The following is a 7,758-nucleotide window of genomic DNA, read 5'->3' as shown; positions in this document are numbered from 1 at the left end:
AGAATACAAAATGTATTTTATTATGAATACGACTATGTAAAACTGTATATGAACAAAACTGGGTGGGGTTCTCAAAAGTGTTATATCAAGGAGGTGGCTTTTTTTTTTTTTTGCTATTTTCTAAACTTTTGTAATATATTTTTATTAGGAGTAGGTTTGTTTTAGATTTTATTTATTTTTAGAGAGATGGGAAGAGAGGGAGGGAAACATCAATATGTAAGAGAAACATTGATTGGTTGCCTCTCACTTGCCCCCAACCTGGCCTGCAACCCAGGCATGTGCGCTAACCAGGAGTTGAACCAATGACGCTTTGCAGGCCAGCACTCAATCCACTGAACCATGCCAGCCAGGACAACTTTCCGTATTGTTTTTATAATACTTTTATCATTTTTTTAAATGGTGTTTTTATCATACCAGGGAGAACTTCTTTAAAGGTGACAATTAGGAAGTGCTCTGACCTGTCTACACCCAAGCCTTGTGTGATATTGGCCTCATTAACCTTCAATCACACTGCTGAGAACCTATCTTAAATCAGCTTCATGTTCCATAGCAGAGAGTCAGTCCTACAGAAATAATGAAAGAAGAACGTGTGCAGACAGAACAACATCTAAAATAGTTATTGTTTGATTGTATGTCCTCATTTAAGACTGTATACACATACAGGGGTGACTTCTATTTAATACAGAATGATGTGTTGAGCAGGAAGAAAACTGGCAGATTTTGTAGACCAGTCATAGATACTCTTGTTTTTGGTAATTGTTTGGCATTGGTTTTAAACTTTATCTGAGCTCTAATTTTTACCTTATAACCCATTAAACAAAGCTGAAGAGTTGGTGATGATAATTAAAGAGCCTGAAGCAAAAATGTCTGCAATGTGTGTCTCACAAACAACTGGGGAAGAGATGGGCCTAAGCAGAAATTTGGAAGGACTCCTGAGGACTAGCCATTTTGAGAAAAAAGTCTCCATGGTGGGGAAATAGGCCACCTCTGACGTAAAGTGGCATCTAAAAGGTTATGACAAATGACATGGCCACCACTATTTTCCTTTGTCTTCCTTCCAAATTAGAATTTGTATTAGAGCATGAGAATTATTCTTTCAGTCAATCAGTCACCAGGTAATTATTGAACCCCAAATTGTAATGCTGAGCCCTCAACCAGATCATGAAGGTACTGTGATGACCAAATTCAGTGCCTCCTGTGAATTACAATCCACTGAGAAAATGAATCCCGTTGGAAGAGGGGCAAGCAAATGACCCATTTCAACACAAGGTAATAAGGACTCTGAGTGGCCAAACCTATTTTGGCAATCTTACCCAATAAAGGTTTTAAGTTCCTTTTTTTGCCATAGTTACCACCCTTCAGTGTAAGCAAAATGCCCTTGCCAGGATGCCAAATGTCTTTCTGAAATTTAGATGAGTGAAAAATAATTCCTTGGGCTGGTACAAAGTACACCTTCAGTGACCCAACAGCTCATCAAATATGTTAACATTCAAAGGGGTAATGAATGACCTCATTTGTCACATGTTTGAAACCCGCAGTCTCTCAGAGGCACAGCATGCTTCTGTTTGTGACAATCTCTTTTTTTTTCCTTTCTAAGTAAAATTAAAAATCTCCCTATAGAACTCTTCAAAACTAAAAGCAACCATCTTAAGCTGTTGCTCAGTTGAAATTTCAGTGTGAAATAGTCGCTATCTTGCCAACTTCCTTTTCTTTAACAGTACTCCAAAAATAAAATACAGGAATTCAAAAAGGAATAGGAACAATATTGGGTAGCTGCACCTCTTGCCAGTCATAGCAAAGGTTCCCTTTTTTTCTCTAGAAAGTTTTTAATAAGTGACTAAATATTCCTGCCTTCACTGGGTTCATTCATATGAACCCACATGAGTTCTACCTAGATCTGCTATTTAGTTTTGTCTGTATTTTGCTGTCAGTAAAGAACCTAATTCTGACTCTAAAAATTGCAACAAAAATCTGCCTTTGCTTTGATTCAAATTGTATTTATATTACTAGTAGTGTCGTCAGGCTACTACAGTTCAGGAAAAGATTCTATGTGAAGCTCTCAAAGCACATTAGTTATATCTCAATCGTAATCTAAGGCTGAAGTATTAAAAACTCAAATATGAAGAATTTTCCCTAGCTTCAGAAGGGATAAAGAATTCAATTTCTCCACATAGGACTCCCAAAAGATATTGTATTTGAAGCTCTCATAGTATGTTAGTTAGCATCTAAACTGTAACCTAAGGCTTAAGTATTAAAAACTAATATATGAAGAATGAAAGTAGCTTAAGTAGTGATAAAAAAAATTCAACTTCTCCACACAGGACTCCGTCTCCAGAGGATTTGTAGGTAACCTCCCCACCCCACACCTGAGGAAAAAGAACCTGCCTATATAATGCACCTGGTTGCACATATACGTAAACACAAATATGAAAAGCAAATATCTTAAATGAGATGAAGACAAGGAGAACAAAGATAATACCTAATAAATCTTAAAATAATAACAATAAATCTACTTTTGTATCTAAAATCAGTTTAAGGTCATATAAGTTGCCTATTTTTTATAATAACCTAAAAATATATCTTTCAGCTTTTTATGCTCATTATCACATTGAAGTGTATGTTCATAGCAAGACATAAAGCTTTTAGAAAAGGAATGGCATACTGCAAACACTTTAAGCTTACCACACCCAAAACCATAAAAATCCAAGAAGAAAACATAGTCAGTAAAATCTTGGACATTGCTCTGTTTTACTTGATGTATATCCTCAGGCAAGGGAAACAAAAAAAAATAGACAAATGGGACTACATCAAACTAAAAAGTTTTTGCACAGCAAAGGAAACCATCAACAAAATAAAAAGACAACCCACAGGGACTTCCAGCCAGGATGGAGGTGTAAATAGACACACTGTGCCTCCTCGCACAACCGAAAAAAGGACAACAATTTAGAAACAAAAAACAACCAGAAATGACAGAAAATTGAACTGTACAAAAGTCCAATAACCAAGGAGTTAAAGAAGAAACATTCATCCAGACTGGTTGGAGGGGCCAAGATGGGCAACTGGGCAGAGAGGACTCACAGCAAGGCAGTGGCTGGCAGGCCTGGCGAAGTGGTGGCTGGTGGAGCAGGTGGTCCCACATTTGTGTGCAGATGGACCCAAAGGAACAACTGGGGAGCGAGACAGATGATACAAGCCAGGGCCCCGGTGTGGGGAAATAAAGCCTCAAACCTCTGATTGAAAACACCTGTGGGGGTTGAGGCGGCAGCGGGAGAGACTCCCAGCTTCACAGGAGAGTTCATTGTGCAGACCCACAGGGTCCCAGGGTGTACACAAGCCCACCCACCCGGAACCAGCACCAGAAGGGCCCACTTTGCTTGTGGGAAGTGGGGGAAGTGACTGAAAGCCGACAGAAAGCAGAGCAAGCGCCACTGTTCCCTCTTGGACCCCTCCCCCACATGTGGCATCACAATATGCGCCAAGACCAAAAAAATGGCCCAAATGAAAGAACAGATCAAAGCTCCAGAAAAATTACAACTAAGCAACGAAGAGATAGCCAACCTATCAGATGCACAGTTCAAAACACTGGTAATCAGGATGCTCACAGAAGTGGTTGAACATGATCGCAAATTAGATGAAAAAATGAAGACTATGCTAAGTAAAACAAAGGAAAATGTACAGGGAACCAACAGTGATGGGAAGGGAACTGGGACTCAAATCAAGGGAGTGGACCAGAGGAAAGAAATAAACATTCAACCAGAACAGAATGAAGAAATAAGAATTCAAAAAAGTGAGGAGACGCTTAGGAACCTCCAGGACATCTTTAAATATTCCAACATCTGAATCATAAGGGTGCCAGAGGAGAAGAGGAAGACCAAGAAATTGAAAACTTATTTGAACAAATAATGAAGGAGAACTTCCCCAATCTGGTAAAGGAAAGAGACTTCCAGGAAGTCCAGGAAGCTCAGAGAGTCCCAAAGAAGGTGAACCCAAGGAGGAACATACCCAGGCACATCATAATTACATTAGCCAAGATTAAAGATAAGGAGAGAATCTTAAAAGCAGCAAGAGATAAGGATACAATTATCTACAAAGGAGTCCTCATCAGACTGTCAGCTGATTTCTCAAAAGAGACCTTATAGGCCAGAAGGGGCTGGAAAGAAGTATTCCAAGTCATGAAATCCAAAGACTTACATCCAAGATTGCTCTATCCAGCAAAGCTTTCATTTAGAATGGAAGGGCAGAAAAAGTGCTGACCAGATAAGGTCAAGTTCAAGGAATTCATCATCATCAAGCCCTTAATATATGAAATGTTAAAGGGATTTATCTAAGAAAAAGAAGATAGTTCTTCTTTTCTAAACTGTTCTTTTCTTTTACTGTTCAAAACTATGAACAGTAAAATGACAACAAACTGACAGTTATTAACAACCACACCTAAAACAAAAACAAAAAGAAACTAAGGAAACAACTAGAATAGGAACAGAATCACAGAAATGGAGATCACATGGAGGGTTATCAGCATGAGAGGGGGAGAGAAGGGGAAAAGGTACAGAGAATAAGTAGCATAAATGGTAGGTACAAAATAGGGGAGGTTAAGAACAGTATAGGAAATGAAGAAGCCAAAGAGCTTATAAGTAAGACACATGGACATGAACTGAACAGGGAGGAATGTGGGTGGGAGGAGGTGTGCAGGGTGGAAGGGAATAAAGGAGGGAGGAAATGGGGCAACTGTAATAGCATAATCAATAAAATATATTTTAAAAATTTTAAAGATTTTTAAAAATTTATCTTTAGAGGGGAAGGGAAGGAGAGAGGGAGAGAAATGTCGATGTATGTTTGCCTCTCATGGGTCCCCCGCTAGGAACTGGCCTGCAACCCAGGCGTGTACCCTGACTGGGAATTGAACTGTGATCTTTTGGTTCGCAGGCCCACACTCAATCCACTGAGCTACAGCAGCCAGGGCTATTTTCAAAAATGTTTTTAAAAAGAATTGTACCCCCAAAACTATATAATTCTATCAAGCAATGTTGCCCCAATATATGCCATTTTGAGAAAAAAGACAACCCACAGAACGAGAGAACATATTTGCCAATACACATGATAAAATTACTACCCAAAATTTAAAAAGAACTGAAAAAACTCAACACCAAAATAAGAAAACAATCCAATTAAAAAATTGACCAAGGACCTGAATAGACCAAGGACATACAAATGCCCCACAGACATATGAAAAGATGTTCAACACCAGTAATCAGAGAAATGCAAATTAAAACCACAATGTTGTAGCAAGAAAGCGTATTAAGAAAAGTGTAAGTTGGAGTAAAAGGTACTATAACAGACTTAAAATAAAAATTAATATCATAGCTTTCCCAGTGCCTTTTAAATTTAAGTTCTTGAGTATTAAACTATATACTCCTGGTAGTTGAAGTTGTGTCCCATTTTATCTGTTTCTAACTCTTGTTTTGAACGTTAGACTTTTAGAAAAGTGGCAAAAATTGTAGAGGTTCCATATACCCTACACTCAGTTTTCTATGGTGTTAATAACTAATAGTAAAATATCTTTGTGTTTTATTTAAATACTAAATTGCATTTGCAAATGTAATGAATTTGTGTTTGTAAAATGTATGTGCATTTGTAAGTGTAAAACTGAAATTACTGAAACCAAGAAATTAACATCGATGTAGTACAATGAACTAATCTACAGAACTTACACTCATTCCTCCAGTTTCCCAGTCACTTTCTTTTTGTTGTCCAGGCTCCTACGTCCCATTTAGTTGTCCTGTCTCCTGTTCCCCCATATGTGACAGCTACTCAGTGTTTCTTTTCTTTGCCTTCCATGACATTAAGAGCACTTTTGAAAAATACTGATTAGTTGTTTTGTAGAATGTTTCCCAGTTTGGGTTCTCTAATATATCCATGATAAATTGAAGTTATGTGTTTTTGGCAAGAGTACCACAGAAGTGATATTACTTGTACATCATATTGGCATACAAGAAATATGTCTTACAACAGGTCACGTAACTGTACAGTGGAGAAAACTCACAGACACTACCTTAACTTGGTGAATTTGTTTCTCATGGGTTTGCAGTTTTGAAACTACTTTATGCATATACTATGACTGAACAAATAAGAAAATATTCTATAGATAACGAAAGCCAGGTGTCTCACTGTCAGGGAAAGAAGTTACAAATAAGAAAAAGGGAGAAGGCTACCACGAATTCTGTGGTGTTGGGTTAAAATTTTACAGTTATAAATTTTTTTCTTTGTAATTAATAAGTACATTGTGGGAGATATTTAGACTATGGATTGAGACTATGCTAAATCCGTTTTCTAATCAGAGCTTTGTCCACTAATTTTAGGGTCCACTGATGGCTCTTGCCTGCAACAATTATTGCTTTGGTATTTACCTACTGGTGATTTTGGTTTTATCATTCCTTTTACATTTATTAATTAGACTCCTACTAGAAGGAAGAGCCGTGCCTTCTCCCTTTTACTCAGTCATTTATTCAATTATTTATTCATATTAGTATGGGTCCAAGGGTATTTCTTTTATTTGATTGGTCATAATTCAAAATTTTCATTGTTTATTTTATTAACCAAATCTCTCCCACTTTGGCTCTTGTTATATTTTCCAAGTTGATTCCTGTGTCCTTTAAAATGTCACTAATCATTGTTTGAGCATTTCCTGATTTTCTGGCACTAAAAGATGTTCCAGTGTCATTTTGTATTTTCCCTGCCCCAGGCATGGAATCGACTATTTTCCAGGGAACCTGGTTTCTTTTAATGAAGCATGATATTTAGAAACCAAGACTGGGTCACTAGGTATGGTCAATGCTACTGGATGTCCTTACTTCCAGTCCACTCGGGGGACAAAGTTAGGAAATATATGCGTGTATAGTAACACATGCACATCTATATTTATTTCAAAAACTATTCTGTGTGTGTATGTATATCTGCGTATATACATATATAAAACTGTGAATTCATATTGGAACCTTCTATCTTAACCCAACACTACAGAATTCGTGGTAGCCTTGCCCCTTTCCTTATTTGTAAACTTTTCTCTCTGACAATGAGAAACCTGGTTTTCATTATCCACAGTGTATTTTCTTATTTGTTCAACCACAGGATATGCATAAAGTAGTTTCAAAATTGCAAACCCAAATCCCCATGAGAAACAAATTTACTGAGAGTACAGTATTTCTGTGCAGGATTTTGGGCTTTAGCTTTACAGTTTACAGTCAAAAAATTATTTTCCAAAGTTAGTGAGGTTAGTTCTTTTCTTCACTACTCACTTCATGTGGTTATACTATTCATTTAATACCCCGAGGTTCATGTATTACTCTTCATGTTCCATTTGAGGTTCCCGCTGAGTCCTGGCTGATTTTAATTGTTTACTTGGGAGGTGGGGAGCATGTGAAACACCATCGTGGTACTCAGAGTCGAAGCAGTATAAACAGACACACACAGAGACATGTCGCTCCTCCCTCACGTCTATTACATGTCCTTTCTATTCATTCCCTTCCACTCCCTGTCAGTAACCGACCTCATTATTTGTGGTTTACCGTTCCTGCGTTTCTTCTGCACAAAAAAGCAGATAAATGTTTATTTTCTTAAACTCTCCTTCCATTTTTACATGAAGTACTTTAGCTTCTTCAATGTCTTTCTTTTCTCATAGTTTTCAATGTTATCCTGGATATTTTTGCATGTTCACTTTTCTACGTAAACTTTAATATCAACTTGTACAGCTCCATAAAAAAG

The 7,758-nt window shown here is 37.5% G+C and overlaps 1 protein-coding gene across 1 annotated transcript in view; it reads left to right on the top strand.

The window, feature by feature from the left end:
* Nucleotides 1-573: 573 nt before the first annotated feature.
* The window catches only part of LNPK (lunapark, ER junction formation factor), a 318,489-nt gene continuing 311,304 nt past the window's right edge, over nucleotides 574-7,758 (top strand). The window contains exon 1 of the mRNA XM_053665041.1: nucleotides 574-579. The gene's annotated coding sequence lies outside the window, so the exon portion shown is untranslated. The remainder of the gene's footprint in view (nucleotides 580-7,758) is intronic.

This window comes from Artibeus jamaicensis, unplaced genomic scaffold, assembly GCF_021234435.1.
Source record: "Artibeus jamaicensis isolate MK-2021 breed Jamaican fruit bat unplaced genomic scaffold, CSHL_Jam_final contig_391, whole genome shotgun sequence".
NCBI classification, from domain to species: Eukaryota; Metazoa; Chordata; class Mammalia; order Chiroptera; family Phyllostomidae; genus Artibeus; species Artibeus jamaicensis.
This window is presented reverse-complemented; position numbering and strand designations above follow the sequence as displayed.